The sequence below is a fragment of the Empidonax traillii genome, unplaced genomic scaffold (genome assembly GCF_003031625.1).
Source record: "Empidonax traillii isolate 1590-97213 ecotype Southwest subspecies unplaced genomic scaffold, ASM303162v1 scaffold306:size632451, whole genome shotgun sequence".
Taxonomy (NCBI): Eukaryota; Metazoa; Chordata; class Aves; order Passeriformes; family Tyrannidae; genus Empidonax; species Empidonax traillii.
In genome coordinates, this window is record NW_020955499.1 from 466,564 (window position 1) to 485,979 (window position 19,416).

The following is a 19,416-nucleotide window of genomic DNA, read 5'->3' on the forward strand; positions in this document are numbered from 1 at the left end:
CCCCTCCAAAAATTAAATAAAAAAATCAAAAAAGAGCCGGAGAGGTGTGGAAGTGCAGTGGCAACGCCAGCCCAATACAGCCGCGAGGGATAATAAAAAATAATAGCAATAATAATTAAAAAATTAAAGCGATAATAAAAATCCCTTTCTATCCCTTTTCCCTTTCTTTCCCTTTTTTTTTTTTTTTTTTTTTTTTATCTTTGCAGGGAGAGTGGCCGGTTGCTCCTCCTTTTCTCCAGCCCACCCACCTCTGGGAGAGGGGAGAAGGCGGAGGAGCGCAGGTTGTCTCTGGAAGGGGGTCCCCCGAGCCGCTTTTCGTCGTCCCAAAGTTTGCAAGGGATGGGGAAAGGGATGGGGATGGGGACGGGGAGGGGAGCGGGGCCGCCTCCCGGCGCGCCCGGGGCTGCCACCGCCGCCGCCGCCGCCGCTCTCCCACGGCTGGAACTCCGGCTGCCTGGATTCCTCCTCCTGTGCCTTCCCTCGCTCCTACTCACTACTGACACCTAGGATCTCCAGCCTGATTGGGCTAATTGGGAAACGTCTCTGCCCAAAAAGAAAAAAAAAAAAAAAAAAGGAATAAAACCCAAAACCCACTCAAGAAATCAACCGCATCTCGCTGCCTCCCCCCCACCCTTATCCATTCGCCAGAAAAACCCTTCCAGGCTCTGGCATCTGCTTTCCCTTCCCTTTCCAGCTTGTGCCCTGCTGCTCTCCTCCGGCTTGGACACACCGAGGAGGGGAGCGGATCAGAGCGGGCGTGGGGAGGCTCAGAGGAAGATCAATCTCTCAGCCTGGGTGAGCAGTAATCCTGGAGAGCGGCCGCAAGCTGCTCCGCTCGCCGGGGCTTCCTTTAATTCCCGGCAGCCGCAGGAATAATAGTATTTTTAAAAAGCTATTAGCGCTTCCTGCCTGAGTTCGGTGTCCAGCAGGATGCCCCGCGGAGCAGATCCCGCTCCGCAAGTTCATTCCCACTGTGCAGAGACCCGATGTCCTCTCTGCAGGTAATATCCGAGCTCTCCTCCAGCCAAAAGCGGAGCAGACAGCAGATGGTGGGAAGCAAGGGGGTGCTCTCAGGGTGTTGATGGCAGCACGTAGTAACAGGGCTGCCTTCCCCAGGGAGCCCTGATCCCACGAGGCTGGGCACCTTGGAAAGGTCTAGGGAAGATTGGAAGTGAAGGGAAGAGATTCTTTTCGGGAGTGCTGGCCCATCAGGACAGGGAGGGGAAAACTCTGGGTGTGATCCTGCAGCTCCCCCCTCCCCAGGAGAAGGCCAAGGCATCCAGCAGGGATGCAGGGGGCGGCTGGTGAAGGGGGTCCCACCACTCATGGCAATCAATAGCCATGATCAGAGGCAGGGATTGCCCCTCTGGAGGTAGGAATTGCCTCTCTGGGGCAGCTTGTACAGCATCAGGCACAGCAGGACTCCCCCTCCTCCCCACAGCCTCTCCCATTCACAGAAAATCAGGCTTAATCCGAGCTTTGTATTTTTAATTATCTTAAATTTATGCCACAAAACACGGGGGCCGGGGGCTGTCTATTTGCATCCTCCGAGATATTTATTTTTAAACAATATCATGTTTTCCTTAAAACAAGTTTTATCTCCCAGGCTCGTGCCTGAGCGCGCCTGTGTGTGTTTTGCCTGAGCTCTGGTTTACATTTCCTGATGGATGGATGGGGATTCAGAGCCCTTTTTTTTTTTTTTTTTTTTTTTTTTTTTTTTTTTTTTTTTTTTTTTTTTTTTTTTTTTTTTTTTTTTTTTTTTTTTTTTTTTTTTTTTTTTTTTTTTTTTTTTTTTTTTTTTTTTTTTTTTTTTTTTTTTTTTTTTTTTTTTTTTTTTTTTTTTTTTTTTTTTTTTTTTTTTTTTTTTTTTTTTAAGGTGGTGCATAAAATGTATTTATTATTCTTTATCTCCTGCCTCTTGCAAGGAGTCATTTGTTTTCATTCAGAGAAATGAATACTATGTGAAGCCTGAAGAGTAATAACACAGCAAAATGACAACGGAAGAGCGAGACAGAAACCTGAGAGATACAATGGCAGGTTAGTAACCTCTAAAGATCGCTGCTGTTGTGAGCAGTACAGTATTATTTAATGTCCAGTCTGGCTTGCAGCTCCATTTAATAAAAACATATGAAAGTCTCTGGGAAATTCGGTCTTCCATTTAAAACCGGGCTGTTCCGCTAAACAGGGATAATCTGGATATGCCGAGATTACTTCCTGCTATCTGGTGGGGAGGAAGAAATTAAGACGACTTCTTTCTGCTTCTTGAGACAATGGCATGAGTCAATATATGCCTGTGCTGTTTGGGTTCATGAAGGAGTGAGCGACAAATGGGACTTTATTTATAGGCCTTTTCATGAACTGGGCAGCGGGGGCGGAAAAGGGTTAGGGCTGGAAAACCCAAATGACCTCCCCTGACCCGTGAATAGCTGCAGTAAAAGGGCCCAAGGACAAGGAGGGTTCAGGCTCACCCTGCTGTCATCAAGTGGATATTTCCCACCCCCCCTCCCCAGGTCCCAGCAAAAAGTCATGGAGAGAACCTGGGCACCCCCACTGCTCAGTTCCTGGGGGGGAAAAACCCACCAAACAGCACCCAAGCTGCTCCCAGCATCCTCTGGGAAGAGGCAAAATCATGTTGTCTCCATCCAAACAGCCTGATTTCCCTCCTGTTGCCCCAAAACCACCCTCCATTGCTCATGAAGTCCTGGATGCCAACAGCATCTCTGCAGTTCCTCCCTTTCCAGCAAGCAGGAGAGGTTTGCAGGCAGCAAAGAGCACACACATCCTTTCATTTCATGCCTTATTACCTAAGGCCACACACGGGGATCACTCCCATCAGCACCCAAAGAACAGAAAACAACTAATTTTTTTTTCCAAGGATATACATCTGAACACTTTGAGGCTCCAAAAACAAAGCAGAGGAGCTAATTTAAAGAAAGAAGAACTTGGGGGGGGGTGGGGGGGTGGAAAGGAGAGAGAGAGAAGTAAGAATCTAAATTGGGTTGTTTGGGGATTTGACTATCATTATTTTGCCCCGCCATTTTACAAGTTTGTTAAACCAGCACTGTATTTAAGTTGCTGAAAGCCGGAGCTGGTTGTTGAAAGCTCCGGGCTTGAGCGAGCGCAGCCACCGCTAAAACCCAACATCGCAGCGCCACCTGCAGCGACCGCGCTTGGTGGCAGCCCCAAAATCCCTCAAACCGGGCGAAACCTTATTTTAAAAAATAAATAAATAAATAAACAGCCCGGGGAGAGGGCTGCTAACTTATAATCTTGTTCCTCCAGGTCTCTTTTTCACCCCTTTCTGCCACCCAGTCTTTCAGGTCCTTCCAACTCGCCCCTCTCTGCTGACACACGAAGGAAAACTGGCCCCTCCTGGGGAGCTGTCACCGTCCCCGCCGCTGACAAAGGATGTCTTCATCGTGCTGGTGGAAGCGGAGGGGGGAGGAAATTCATTGCCAGCCGGTTTAAAGCTCGTCCAGGGCTCTGCGTTGTCGCTGTGACATCCCGGGGAGGGGGCAGGCTGAGCTCAGTTCTTGGTCTGGGTTCTGGCTGCCGGGGGGGTCACACTACAAGATGCTGGCAGCTTTACCGGCTTCAGGAAGGCTTGTGCCGATAGAAAATGAGACAGAGGTGCTGTCAAAAAGATGTAAGAGAAGTTCCCACGGAGGAGAATTGTGTCACTTGGTCACCTGGCCACTGCCTTCTCCTGTGTTTGTAGCATCTTTGCAGCCAGTTTCTAACGAGGGGCGGAGAAAAAGCCCTTGAGAGGGTCCGTCTCAGCCATTCCCCATTTGTGCTTTGTCCAACATCTCTTTGGAGTCCCGGGGTTTTGCACATCGGCTTATTTGAGAAATCCAGGGTGTCCTGGCATGGAGCAGAGCTGTGCAAGGTGCCCTTTCTCCTCTGCCACTGATTACCTGCACAGCCTCAAGCAACCCCCTTAACTTCCCTGCCAGTCCTTGCAGGACGGGGTGGGGGGTTTTGGCAGGTTTCTTAGTAGGGCATTTATTAAATAACATTTTTCTCGGTTATCTGACTCCTGCCCCTTCCCAGCCCTTTAGCAGACACAGAGCAGTGTCAAACAGAGGTGAGGTTTGCCTTCATTTTTTTCCCCCACTTGTTTGGTTGTTTTCTTGGGGGGAAGCAAATCTCCTTTCACACTGTCCCAGAGTCAAACCCAGCAACTCACAGGAGCCTCAGAGCCCTGCAGGGTCTAGCTGTCCCCTCCCTCTCCAGAGCTCCTTCCCGTGGGTGTGTGTCCCAATCCATGTCACCACCTGGATTCAGGCACTAGTTCACCAACCTCAGCTGAGTTACAGGAGGATTTCCAGAGTTATTCAGCCCAAATTTCCTCTGTTGTAATTTCCTTACTTTTTTCTCCCTTCTCTGTCCCTTCCCATCTCCTCCATGGCAGGTGGAGCCTGCCTTTCCAAGTAGACCCAGGGATAAGAAGGGTGCTCATCCCACATCCCTCGTCCATCCAGAGGGGGACTTATGATGTACTGAGGCCGACAACATCATCTGCACATCTTCCCAATCCGCCCACCCTTTCCCAGTCCCAGCCTCCCCCCTCCCCGCCAAATCCGGAGTCGTCCCTCCACTCACCCTCTGCCCTCCCCCTGGAAACTCCCCGGGGAACGATTTTTCTCCCTCTCCCTTCAAATATTTGCCGACCATTATCGCCGCCGGTCACACCCAGGCTGTCGTTTTGTCCAAACAAAACAGAAGGGGGATGGACACGGGAGAGGGGCAGATGGACGGGGGCAGGCTGAGATGGGAGCCAGGGGAGCAGTCAGCCCATAAATGATAAGGGGAGTATAAAACACAGGCTGGGGCTGTCGAATTAAATGAGGGGACGCCTGAGAGGGGCTACTTTAAACGGCGGGAGACGAGTGAAAGGGAGTAATATTGGGAGTAGGCAGGTGGAGTGATAAGATACAACCAGGGAAAGTCAGACAAACTCATTGTTGTGTTGTTTTTTTTTTTTTTTTCATTTTGCAGGACAATGACGATAGGAAGAGCAATCAATCCTTGCTCCGGAGGGCTGGAGAGCACTGAGGGGGAGATAAGGAGCGGGGAGGTTTTGGGGGTGGAGGGATGAGATGGAGAAATGGGTAGAAAGGCAGAGGAAAGCAGGTCAGGGTCATGCAGGAGGAGCAGGAGACTGGGAGGTGAGAGAGGGAAGGCTGGATGCCAACACTGGGGGCACACGGCACTGAAAGGGGCTGCTGGTTCAGCTGAGGAGAAGCGACTCTCAAATCAGAAGAAATACAAAAGAAAACAGGACAGCCTAAAGAGAAGAAGGGCCTAATGCAGAGATTAGAGCTTTAATTTGGGATTTCAGAACCTGGGTCAGACTTGCTGCTGTGATGCAGCTCCTGAAGGATACCAGGAGCTCCAGCGGGTACCACAAATGCAGGAGACAGGATAGGAGCCAGGCTAGAGATTTTCCCAGGATGACCCAGCCCTGCCCAGCCCTTGCAGTTAGTAATAATCTAGAAAGGTATTTTGGGAAGTTTGCCTCCCTCAGACATCGAGAAAAGGATATGCAAAATACACTTCACAGCCTACAAAAATCTCACGGCTAATTATGGACGTCACTCGTGGCTACTCCTCAATAGGGATATTTATAAAGCCTCTTCCCTACGTAGCTTTGGCGTTTTCCTCACTCAGGGAACATCCACCCAGCCACCCACTCCCAAAAACTTTCAGGACTAAAATCATCTCACTGCCTGTCAAACTGCCCCAAATCAGCAGTGGGCTCTAATAGGCAGCACACGGGGAAAGGTTTGTTTTCTTAGAACACCAGGCTCAAAGAAAATAACACAAAATTATACAAACCAAGCCCAACATTTGTGATTTTTTGTTGTTGTTGTTGTTGCTGCAATTCATGATTTTTAAGCCAATTGCATGGGGATAGGGTGGGGGGGGAAGGCTAGCCCATATTTTTTAGCATGTGGGGTTGGCAGCACGCAGAGTTACCCACTTAGTGAACGTGGGAGACAGAGAGGGGGAGAAGCATAAGCTCATCTTGGGATGCTGTGGGAACCCCAGTGAAGAATAGCTATTCTTATATGTCAGCTCCATCACCATGGTATCAGAGAGGAAGAACAGAAGGAGAAATGACAGAAAACAGGGGGGAGTGGAGCAGGGTGACTGAAGACATAAATGGGAAGGGGAAGAGAAAGACATTTGCCTGACGAACAAGATCACTCGTTAAATAGTTGGTGCACAGTCACACTGGCACCCTGGGATTACAGACACCAAGGTGCTGCTGGGCCCTTTAAAAAGCACCCCATAACGTGCTCCCATATTCACAAGAGTGTGTTCTCTCTCCAAGGCTGAAGTGGGGCTTGTTCAGCCAGCCCTTCCTAAAAGCTTAAAAAATATATATATATACACACATATAACAAACAACAGGCCAGCTACCTTCTTTCTCCACTTTGTTTACTGGTAGGATCTGTACAAAACACATTGACCTACTCTCCTGTTACCCTATGCTGGGTGGATCCACCTGTGGTGAAAACAGGCCGTGCAAGAGAACAACTTTGAAGACCTGCGACCCCTTTGCAGTGCTATTAACTGATGGTGCAGCACCTGGAGAGTACAAATTCCAACCTTTTTTTCCCCCCTCTAAACCCATTTATTTTTTTTTTTTTAGCTCTTTCCACCTCTGAGTGGATACAAATTGCCAAGCAGATCAGGATGCTGGAGTTCAGCCTTTGACCGTAGACAGTGAGGGTGTTGGGAGCCACTACCCGGTCACAGAAGCAAAATTTGGGATAAGAGGCTTCCCCTCTGTAGGGGAACACCCTCGGAATTTTTCCAGTAGATGTTCCCATCACCAGAATTTAGTCGGTGTCTAAATCATGCTGAGATCTCCACCTCTCTGCTTTCTCCACTTCCCAGCCTCATGGGAAGAGCTCCTTCATTCAGGGACAGCAGAAGGGGCAATGACTGACCTTTCTCACACTCATGATTATTTTGGCTATTTTCTACCACCCAAACCATCATATGCTCATGCAGGGACTCTGTCCATCCCAAACTCCTCCCAGGTGGGTGTTGGGCTCTTCTCCCAGGCAACCAGCAGGAGGACAAGAGAGCTCAGCCTCGAGCTGTGCCAGGGCAGGGTTAGGTTGGACATCAGGGAGGAATTTTTTCCATGGAGAGTGCTCAGCCCTTGGAATGGGCTGCCCAGGGGAGGGGTGGATTCACCATCCCTGGAGGTGTTTAAGATGAGACTGGATGGGCTGGGAACCACTGCAGGGTTGGATCAAGGGTTGGACTGGTTGATCTCGGAGGTCTTTTCCCACCCAGCTGATTCTCTGATTCATATTTTGGACCATCTGCAACACCTACTTCTCTCCCATTCCTCTTTCCACCCAGACCAAGCTCTCTGGCTGCAGGGCTGCCTCACATCACCAAGTTGCTCAGCACTTGAGTCAAAGCCTTCGAACAAAACGACTCAACATCGTCTCCTCAAACCCAGGTCGCCTCGAGCAGCTCCCGGCCCCGATGTCTCCACCAGGGCCTGTGAATCAAGTGGCTCCACTCCATCTCTTTGAAGCCATTTGACTCCTCACTCAACAACCAGGCAGCAGCACCCCTTTTCCCCCTCCCTCCCCACCTCCTGACACCTTTGGACAAATCCTCACTGAAGGAATAACATCTGCTGGAGGTGTAAGCTGGCCATGCACCTTGTAACCCTTTATTATCTGGGGACCCCCTACTCAAATGTATAGAGAGATAATGTTAATGGAATGATGCCTTTGGTCTGATCTGGAGCTGTCTCAGAAAGATAAATGCCGAGGCAAAGCAGAAGCATTTAATCAAAAAATAAACTACCTCAATATGTTGTGTATTATTATTTTTTTTTTCCCCTCCTAAAGAAGCAAAGCTTGGTCCTGTCACGGCATGTTATTTTGCCAGCATTATCTCTGTTATTTCTAAATAATTCCATTTACTGCTGGTGATGGGTAGGAGGGCTGAGATACAAAATCAAATTAATTAGAGTGACCCAACAAACTCGTGTTTGCATTGCGAGATGCAACATGGCAGCAAATCTAGCTGAGAACAAATTGCATTCCAATTAATTTAAGGAAAAATAATTTGGGGCATATCAGGTTTATTTAGGATCAATTTTAATAAGCTAAAATAAAGTCAAGGCACTGGGTGATACCATCAGCCAGTCAAAAGCCAACTTTGATAGAGGTTTATACAGCTGAATGACAGTTACTTTCGAAGCCATTATTAGAAAAGCTGGGGGTTTTTTTTGGAGTGGCTGGGACAATTAAAAGAGCACCTCAATTACAGCCTCTGGAAATATTAGTAATGAATAAATTATCCAGCAGGTTTGACCCTCCCTTCCTTCACATCATTTCCAAATAATTAAATTCCCTGCCATATTTCGACACATTGTTTTAAACTCACCTGCAGCTGAGGACGAGTGGATCCAGTTGACTGGTGAGCAGTGCTGCATATTCTGATAGACCAGGTTTTGGGGGGAGTTTTGGGGGGTTTCCAAAACAAGGTTTTATTTTGCAAGTGGTTTGTTTGTTTGGTTTTTTTTTTTCTGACATGCCCCTGACCCAGTGTTCCTGCACAGGTCTTTTCCCAACCTTGATGATTCTGTGATTCCATGCAAAGGGCAGCACCAGATCCTGGATGTGGAAGTCATCACAACCAGAGAGGATGTGGGTGTGTTTGGCCACCTCCCACCTGCATCCCAGAACATCAGGAATAGACTCCTGGTGGGTTAAGTCATCAGGAAAGGTCAAAGAAGATCAGATGGGCCTCAGGTGAAAGAGGTAAAGCCATGGGGAGTCTCAGGTGGGATTAAGGACCTCCTCAGGATGTTCTGCTCTGCTCCAGCCCAGGGTCAGCTGTTCTCACTGAGACTGGAAGCACCTGGTAATACAGGAGTTCAGTCCAGAGTGAATTTGAGGAGGATCATCTCCAGGGCAGCCAGTCTGGACCCCACAAGACTGCAGGCAGCACTCCCAGCCCTGCAGATACCACAGCCCTGCCTTCACCCACCACAGGAGTCACAGAATGGACCAGGACAGAGCCACAGTTAAAAATCAGGGAATCACAGAGTGGTTTGGGTTGGAGGAGACCTTAAAGACCATCTCATTCCACTGGGACACCTTCCACTAGCCCAGGTAGTTATTAATCACAGTTTTCCCCCGTGCTACACTTGCAGCACCACAAATACCATTTCCTCCAGGGCACAAGCCCCAGTGCTCAGGGCTTGTCCCACCAGGGCATTTTTCTTAGCTCGAATCTAAATGTTGCTTTCACTCCTTCCCCATTATCAGAGAGATCAGTGTCTGATGGCCAATATTTGGAGGTACCTGCCTCTCCCCACTGAAGCCAAACGAGCACGAGATTGCCATCAGAACATGCCAGGCCACGAGACGTCGTAGAAATTTAAAGGCCTCTCAGTGATTTATGGCTCTTTAATCAAGGGCTTTTAATATTTAATTACAAAGCTACAGGAGTTGTCTTTATTTCTGAAAAATCTGTTTGGGGGAACGGGAAACTCGACACGTTCTGCCCATCCTGGGACCACAGAGCAGAGGGAGAGCGGGTGGGCAACGGGACAAATAAAACACAGCTTCTTCCTCGTGGCTTTGAGATCCTGCAGTAATTTAAGGTGATAAATTAGCCTTCATTATTCTCAAGGAGCTTGAGAAACCATGAAAGACTCATCAGAGGATCGTGCTGAAGATGCAACAGGCAGCATCTTGCGGAGAAAATGTCGCATGCAGCACAAAAGATGGTCAAATACAGAGGATGATGATCAAAGCCAAGCATATCCTACTCCTCATCCTTCCTGTGGCCCCCTGTGATGTTCCTCTGGCAGGTGGGAGAGGGTTCTCCAAATTCTTGCTGGGGCTGGGAAGGGGGAGTGCTTGGATTTGGGACACCTACAGCGGGAAATGCCTAAATATTCCCTAAAAGGCTAAAAAGGATTTATTTTTTTTTTCTGAGCATCAAAGGAGGCTTTGAGGTGAGCATCTTAAATATAAACATCTCCAGTTAAATGAGATGAATCCCGCCCTGTGACTGGTGTAGCAGAAGAAAAATGACCCTGTGAGATTCTTGCTGGGACACCTTGTTCATGGTTCCTGCTCAGTGAGCATTTTGTGATGTCTAAAGAGCAGAAAAACAGGGGGGAAAAAAAAGAAGGAAAACCAGAGTCTCTCCCCACACCCAGGGCAGGTGGTCCACGAACTCAGGTCTCCCACAGCCACAGGCTGATTAAAAGCACTTCTGCCCTTGCCAAAACAGCCTGGGGAGAAATTGCACTATTTTGCCTGACAATTTTATTTTGTGCCTGAAATAAAACCGATTGCCAGCTTAATGGCATTCGTATGCTGGGTGGTGGAGGCGGATCTGGGCATCAGGAGGGCCCAGCTTTGCCCTGGCAGGCTGGTGACCTTCAGATGGGAGCATATCCCTGCTTCCACTGCTTCTCTTCTCAAATTTGGACTCAATTTTGGAGCTGTTTGCATCCAGGGCTGCCTCTCATTATGTATGTGGGTGCTGCCTGCCACAGCAGAGATGTGATCTTGCTTGTGGCCTCTGCAGCTCCTCTAGTACAAATAACAATTTCCATCCCATCTATTCTTTTGTTTGCCACTGATCTATATTAAACAGTTGGTGATGACTACATTTATGGGTGATTATTGCACTTATGCTGTGTTAAATCTAAATGTTTGTTTGTCTTTATGTGGTCTCTGTGTACGTGTTTGCACGGCTTTTAACTTCTTGTATTGCAGAGTTCCTTAATTATGAAATCAATAAATTTTTTAAACTCGTGGCTGTTGCACAGATAGAGAACCCACACACACACTGCCCGTGGCTGTTTGTGACAGTGATCCTTGTCTTGAGCTTGTGGCAGGACACAGAGCTCAGCTACAGGAATAGATAGATTTTTTTTTTTTTCGGTTTGTTTGGTGAGGGTTTTTTTTTTATGCTGGTAGCAATTAGTTCTTTGTTAGCTTGGCTCATCCTCTAGTTCTTATCAAAGCCTTCCTCCTGCAAGCTGTTCTCATCTCCCTGGAGGCTTGTGGACTTCCACGAAAGGCATGACCTGTGAAGGTCAATGCCCAGTGGTGCCTGTGGAGCCAAGGAGATTCCACAGGCACCATTGGAGAGAGGGGTTCAGTGCCCAGCCTGGCCATGGATGTCTCTTGACTCACAGGCCACTGACAAGGATTCATTCCAGACCTTAAGCAGCTCAGTAGGTAATTTCTTAATATCCCATCTAACTTTGCCCTCTGGCACTGGGAAGCCATTCCCTGTGTCCTGTCCCTCCAGGCCTTGTCCCCAGTCCCTCTCCAGCTCTCCTGGAGCCCCTTTAGGCCCTGCAAGGGGCTCTCAGGTCTCCCTGGATCCTTCTCTTCTCCAGGGGAACATTCCCAGCTGTCCCATCCTGGCTCCAGAGCAGAGGGATCCAGCCCTGGGAGCAGCTCCAGGGCCTCCTCTGGACTCTAAGAGCTCCACATCCTGATGTTGGACCCCAGAGCTGGATTCCATGTGGGATCTCACCAGAGCAGGGCAGAGGGACAGGATCCCCCCCTTCCCTTACTGCCCACGCTGTGGGAGCAGTCCACAGGGGGGGTTTTGGGCTGTCATCTCACAGGGCTGGGTCATGTGGAGTTATATGAAGGAATTAGGATTAGCTGAGCATCAAAATCATCTTTCCACCATTCTGGGAACAGCACACAACACCCAAAGCACCCATTTGCTTGATTTAGGCTCTTCTCCCACTCCTGTTTCCCCCTGGCTGTGCCTCAGCTTCCCTCGTGGGGTTGTAGTAACACGGGAGCACGTTAACAATCATCAACATTTCTCCCACTCCCGAGAGTCCTGAAGCTCCTCCAGACGATTAAAACCTGTGAATTGACAAATCCATCAGGCAGTGCCCACTGCCCAGCACTTGGTGCTGCCTGTCACTGGTGAGGAGCTGCCAACCTCCCACGAAGCAGGAGCTGTAGCCACTCATGTAAACACGAGCTAATCAGCAACCAGCATTAGAGAAGTGTAGTCAGGTGGTGACCCCAATTTCTTTTATTTCAGGCTGTATTTCTCAAGCAGCAGCAGCAGCTCAGAGCAGCTCTGACTCTTTCTTCGCCACTTACATCTAATTAGGATCCATGCCCGCAACGAGCAGAAGCATCTGTAATTAAACCAAACCACAGTGCAGGGGTGAGTTCACTGAGGTGGCTGAGTTGTGGCGATTTTTGGCATGGCTGGAGGCCAAATGTTTGGTGGGAAATGACCACAAAGCCTCTCACTGTGGGCAAAGAGCTGCTGGGAGTCCTAGAAATGCTCATCAGTGGGGGCACACGCTCCTTCCCAAAGTGCTGCCCAAAGGATGGGGCTGGAAGGGACATCCTGGAGATGCTAGAGATGCCACAGCCAGGATTTTGGTTAAACCCTGTGCATGGGCTTAACCACACTGCCATTCAGCCCCAAGCTCAGCATCTGTAGCTTTGCAGTCCTGTTTTACCACCCTTTTGGGGGTAAAAATGAGGAAGGAAAGCAGAGCCACGTTAGCACACAATGTTAACTCTCCTTAAAAATGTGATATTTACCCTGGTATAGCTGTATTCTCTGTCAGTACAGGTAAATTAACCCCCCTACACACATCTAATTGATAATTACAATATGATGTTTGGGAATGTGCACGTCTGAGGCCAACCTGGGCCACTGATTTTAATTTTTAAACCCCCATCTTTAAGCACACCCCTAGAAAATATCAACACAAACACGTTAAACCTCACGCAGGCTTGCCTGAGATTGGACAGATGATTCACAGAATCGTTAAAAAGGGGGGGTGGAAAAAAATCGCTTCACTTAGCCAAAATTTATTTGGTGTCACCACGCAGCTCTCACCCTCTCCAGCGCCAACCTGAAATCACCTTTCTCGTGTTAAATCAGGAATAGCGAGGGGTTCTAACTGTGGCACTTGAGGGGGGGGAGAGCTGAAAACCAGGGAGAAGGAACTCCAGATCCAACTGCAACTCTAAGGGAAACAATTGACTTCCAAAAGCAGCCTGTGGATGTAAGTCCCTGTTCAGAGACGAAGGCAGGAGTCAGGTGCTTCCAGGTCCCTTTGGTCAGAAATGTAATATTACGACTCATTGGAAAGCCTCAATTTTGTTACAGCATTAAAACACACCAGTGGCAGAGTCATCCCAGGGACTGGGTAATTTGAAAAAGACGCATTCCAGCAATTACCTTTTTTTTTTTTTCTTTCTTTTTTTTTTTATTCCCCCCCCTTTTGAAATAAAAGCCGATCTTAATGGTTTCAATTATTTTTCGTCCAGTTTGCTGCCCTAGGATGGTGAGGAGTTTTAAGCACGGGCAGGAAATAATTTCCAAGGGGACGTTAAATGTATGCTCGTGGAGTAAAATATGTATAAATGCAGACCAGGAGAAATGGACTGCAAAGCATTTTATGGAGCTAATTCCATCAGGGGAGGGAAGGAGCCCACAGGTTCACTTGCACAGTTTGTAAGGTCAGTGCAATCCCTCACTGGGAATTATTTGCTTCTAAATAACTGTTGCCTGACTATTTTTCTGAGGCAAATCCCAAGTCGTCCAGGTGGAAACTGATACTGGGCTAAAAGCTCCCGTGCACACAGCCTGCTTTCCCTCACTCAGAGAGGAAATTGGGGCTCCTGAACGTGAAACTAGAATCCAGGAGCTCCAGTATTCCTGGTACTGGGAGATGTCAGGAGCTACAAGTCTGCTGGGTGATATTGGGAAAGACTATTCCAACTCCAGCCTGCCTCCTCCTGCAAGAGCTGCAAGGAAATGTTTCACGTAACTCAACCCACACTGTTTTAAGAAGTCAGTCCAGGAAGATATTTGAGGTTTTGATAGTTTTCCAAAGGCAAGGCAGGTTTTTTTTTTTTATTTTTTTAATTTTTTTTTTCTTTTCTTTCTAAATCTGGAAGATGTCTCCTGAGACAGGAAGATGACTTCCAAGCCAGCTCTTGAACCATTTATGCTCCACGTGCTTCCAGATGAATTCCCTGTGAATCCTGAGGCTTCAGGCACTTGGCCAAAGGGAGCTGCAACCTGCAACCCACAGGTTACTCCTCACGCCCCAGAGCTCCAGGCTGACACCCCACCAATTTAGCCACCCTGAGGAAACTGGGACAGATCTACTGATGGAATTGGGACAGGCTGCAGGGCTGGTAGCACCTACTCACCTGAGCTCTTACTGGGGAGAGGTTTGATATGAGGAGACCACCACCTCTAGAGAAATTCTGCTGACAGAGTGGCCAAATTAGCAAACTCTTGTGATAAGGTTTCTTCCCTGTGGAGACCTCATGGACAGTAACAGAGTGACTTAGATGAACAGGGAATCCTGCTCCAGCAAAGTCAAAGCTTCCCTAGGACTGAAATCCGTGGCAATTTCAATCAACAGGCAGTTATTTTGGATACTCAACCCATTAAAATTCATAATTCCCTTTATAAGACTGGTGCTGCACTTAACCAGGACAGAAAAATGTTGATGGGACACTCAGCAGAGGTTCTCTGTGGTCACTCGGTTGGCCTTAAATTCCACAGTCGTTATCCTTAGTGGATTTATCTCTCAGGGGGATAAATCAGCCTCGCTGACCGAGCAATCCTGCCAGATCCTTGGAGACTTGGAAGAGGCACAGCAAAGATAGATGGCTTTGTGGTTAAAACACGGGTTTATATCAACAGGAAGAGCAATTCCTGCCACATCTTCCACTGCAGCCTCACTGTTAGAGGGGTTTGGGTATTTGGACTAAGAATGGCTGGAGAGCAAAAGGCCAGTCCTGTCTGCACCTCCCAGAGGGATGGAAAGGCATTTGTGCTGGGTATATGTAAAATTTGCTTCAATGAGAAGAATAACAACAATTATTTCATTTCTTCAGCTTTTCTGGGGTTGGTAAATTCCCCAGGGAATCTCTGGCTGAACTGGGGTCTTACACTCAGGGAGCACAGGGTTTATCCAGGCTCTGGCTGAGGATGCTGCACAGACTTGGGAATACATGACAAAGATGAAGCTACAGCCCCTTTGGCCTGCCTGGGATTTGGTGCCTGCAAGAAAATGGGGAATTGGACCTGGCACTGATCTTTTCCTTTATTTTAGCCCGTTGGGAAGCAAAACACCTGCCTTTCACTACACCTGAGTCCACATGACAATGGGGTCTTCTCCTCCCTGGGTGAATCTCTCTCAGCTCCCCGTGGGAGGTAAAGATGACCAGGATGGATCTTCCCCATCTGAGGGGATCTGCACCCAAGGGGTTGTTTGTGCTTCCCTCTGTCTCATGCTCTTTTCCATTCCCTGCATGTGCCGCTCGCCTGTGCCAAGCCAATGATGTAGTGAAGCTAAAAACTCACTGATGCATATTTATGAATGCCAGATAATATGTTAATTACACTTTGCAAGCACATCTGATTTAAAAAAAAAAAAAATCAAACCAAAACAACAAAAATCACCAGCCCAGGGCCACCTTGTTTTGAATTGTGCTCTTCCCAGTCTCTCCAAGGAGGAGGTTTTGCCTGGTACAGGTTCTGTATGTCAGCTCCTGTTTTGTCCACCCACTCCCATAATTTGTTTCAGTTTTTCACAGAGCCATAACTTGTTATTTATTTCAGATAGGCCATAAGTTTCTGCTCTGAATAAACCTTTGTGCCTTGAAACTGGTTCTCCTGAGGTTGTCTCTACACCTGCAGAGTCCTCTTTGATAGGAGCTGTTCCCAAATGGGTTTGCAAATATACTGTCAGGACTTATGGCAAGATTAAATGTCTTTTTAAAGCTTCATGGCTGTAATAAACACAATAAAAAGCAAAGGAACATTGTTTGGGGTGTATTTGACCAGAACTCACTCTTCTGAAGGGGGGCTCCAAGAGACCCTGAGGGGGACTTTGAACAAGGGCATGGAGTGACAGGACAAGGGGAAATGGTTTCACGCTGATGGAGGGCAGAGTTAGATGGGATATTGAGAAGAAATTGTCCCCTCTGAGGGTGGGGAGGCCCTGGCACAGGTTGCTCAGAGAAGCTGTGGCTAACCCTGGGTCCCTGGAAGTGTCCAAGGCTGGGTTTGGACAGGGTTTGGAGCAATCTGGGCTGGTGGAAGGTGTCCCTGCCCATGGCAGGGGGTGGAACTGGATGATCTTTCACATCCCTTCCAATCCAGACCATTCTGTGATTTTGTGATTTTCAGACTCACTAAGAACCGGAAACAAGTAAGACCAGTTAGATGCATGTTGACCACAACAAACTCTTCCCTTTCACCTCTAAATATCTTTAAGAAATGAAAATGTTGACAAAGAAGGGCCATTCTCTCTCCTCACACACAGATATCCAGCTAGGTAAGGTTGTTCACCTTGATGTTAAAAGAGATCCTATGTGGGCATCCAGGGATCATCTTAAATTGGATTCAAAGCAGGGATTTAAACAGGGCTCTATCCTCTTTCAGGGCAGTTCTACTGAGAGACAGAAGATCAGGCAGTGTGGGGTGTAATGTCTGCAGCTGAGAGAGATTGGAGTGTGAGGAAGGGCTGTAGTGAATTCACATGGCTTTGAGTTCATCTCATTCCCACAAAAGGCTCTGCCCCATCACACCTCCAAATTAGGGTCAGTGACTCAGAAAAGACTTGGAGAAAAGAGGGTTATGTTCTGAAGATGTTACCTAAATGGCATTTGGCATCTTCTATCTGCCCTCAGAGCAGGTGTGGCCCCGGTCAGCCTGAAAAAAATCCCCAGAGCAGCTGCCATCACCTTGCTACGCCCTGGGGAAGAGTTTCTGAGCAGGAATCAATGCCCTCAGAGGGGCCTGGTGCTGCTCACCATGGTGCAGGTGGAGACCTTGGCCCAACCTTGGGTTTTCCAAGTGGGATACATTCCCATGAGGTGATCAGTTATTACCTAAAAGTCCATAAACAAAGAGCAGTTCCCAACATTTTGCAGCAGCTCCAAACTGGACACGAACGCAGGGACTGCATCTTTCCACCTGCAGCTGACCCAGGACAGGCTGCCTGAGCTGCAGAGGTGTTTCCAAACCCTTTTTTAATCAAGCACCAAGAAAAGATATTCAAAAACCCTTTCTGAAGTCGATTCTGTTGTGATCACAGAATCACAGAATCACAGAATCACAGAATCACAGAATCACAGACTATGCTGAGTTTGAAGGGACCCACAAGGATCATCAGGTCCAGCTCTTAGCCCTGCACAGGACCATCCCCAAGAGTCACATTGATGTTACAAAAGAATTTGAAAGTAGAGCTAAAATTCACGTGTTGCTTTCATTTCTCCCATTTTATTTGTTTGTCCATTTGTGGGTTCAGGCTTGTGTGGATTCATACAGAAGGGAAGGTTTGAAATCACGTCCCAGAGCTTCTCTGGGGGTCTGCAGCAACACTCGGAGACCCACCTCTCCATCCAAAGGCTTTGCAGTGTCCCCACGGTGTTTGCATCCCCATGGCACTGCTTTTCCCAGCCCTTTCTGTCCTGGAGGAGCAAAAAAAAAAACCCCAAAAAACCCCAAAAAATGAGAAAAATCCTGTGAAAGGGAAAGAATGATTCCTGGCCGGGTTCCATCCACCCGACTTTGTGTGTCATCAGTTGGGGATGCGTAAATCTGAACGAGTTGTCTAGACAGGCTTTTATAGCTGATGGAGAGAGAGAAGAACTTCCAGGGTGCAATTGAGCCCAGCTGGGAGAGATGAATTGTGCTCCAGAAGGATCCATCCCTCTTCTCCCGGCCGTAAAGCGACGTGGCGGCGATAAAGCCGCTCAGACATAACCGCCCACCTCTCAGCGAGCTGCAGTCAGCTGTGAAAAAGTCCCACTCAAAATAACCCACAAACAACTGCCAGCTTCCCTAAACAGAAATAAGGGAACAGAGGAGGAGCATCCAAGGGGAGAGAACTGCGTTGTGGCTGTCAGCTTCCCACCGACCTCAGAGCACGGTGAACTCATCTGACCTGCTCCAAACCACGGGTCTGATGCGCTGGACCAGAATTCAGGACCAGATTTTGGGGATTGTGTTGTACCAAAGGGGTTGTGCTCGCTCAGGTTATGGTTTGGTAGCAGCAAAGAAGTTGGACAGCATTAAGGAGAAGGCAAGCCCCTGGTTTTGATTCACTGGACCAGAATTTTGGAGCAGAATTTGGGGTTGTGTTGTACCAGAGGGGTTGTGCTTGCTCAGGGTATGGTTTGGTAGCAGCTGAGAAGTTGGAAAGCATTAAAGAGGATGCAAACCCTCCCAGGGTGCTATGGGCTGTGCCATCTATCTCCATGAGATACAAGGAAGACCACTGAATTACACAAGGACTGGAATACTGCCTCAGATTTTCCTCACCAAAGAGGCTCCACCTTTTCCTCCTTCCCAAACGCAGGAAAAAATCCTGGAAATATTCTCTCTGCTCCATCAGAGGCTCCATCAGTGCAAACATACACACACACACACACACACTAGATACACAGTCATTCTCCAGGTTTGCTTTTCAGATTTGCCTGTTGACATTTCCCCTCCCTCCCTCCCTCCCTGCATCCCCTGATTTTTCACTTCCCCCACTCCACGGAGGCACCGGCGCGACTCGATCCTTTATACCATTCGCCGTCACCGGGAGAAGCCGGTTCTGCTTTGAAAAATTATAATGAGAAAAAAAAAAATTTTAAAAAGGAAAGAAAGGGGCGTGAAGAAATCATAATAAAATAAAATAAAAAAAAAATAACAGGGAAAAGGAGCAGAGGAAAAAAGAGAGATGGGGGGGGGGAAAAAGAATGCCTGTCAGCTCCAACCTGCATGCACACAGGTTGCCTTTTGCTCGGCGCACATCAATGCCTCTTATCCTCCGAAGTTATTTCCCCTGGAGTGAACCTATCAAAGATTTTCAGCCTCTCTGGAGAGAGCAGTTCCAGATAACACTGGATTCCCTTGTCAATTTTTGCCTACCAGGCTCTGGCGGCATTTTCTACCTGACACTCTGATCTTGACACAGGCAGGCTGGAACAGTGTGTGTGTGTGTGTGTGTTTCTGGAGCTGTTTCCCCCTCTTTACAAGCAATGCAGATGCTTTCAGACTGCAGAGAGGAAGGGAAAACCCAGTAACAGTTGGCATCTGTACGCACCCTACTCATCTGTGATTCCTGTAGTGTCTTGCACTCCTTGTAATTACAGTAATTAATATAATTATACTAATAGTAATGATTGTTATTTAGGGCGTGCCAGATCTTTCCTAATACAGCTCTTTCCCTGGAAATCCTGGGCCTATATTTGTAAAAGAAGTCACTGTAAGATTTTCAAATAAACTCTCCTCACATAAATCCTGCTGCTGCAACAGCTGGGAACTGAGAAATATCCATCCCCTCTCCTCTCTTGTCTGTGCTGGAAGGACCAGCAACTCCAGCGG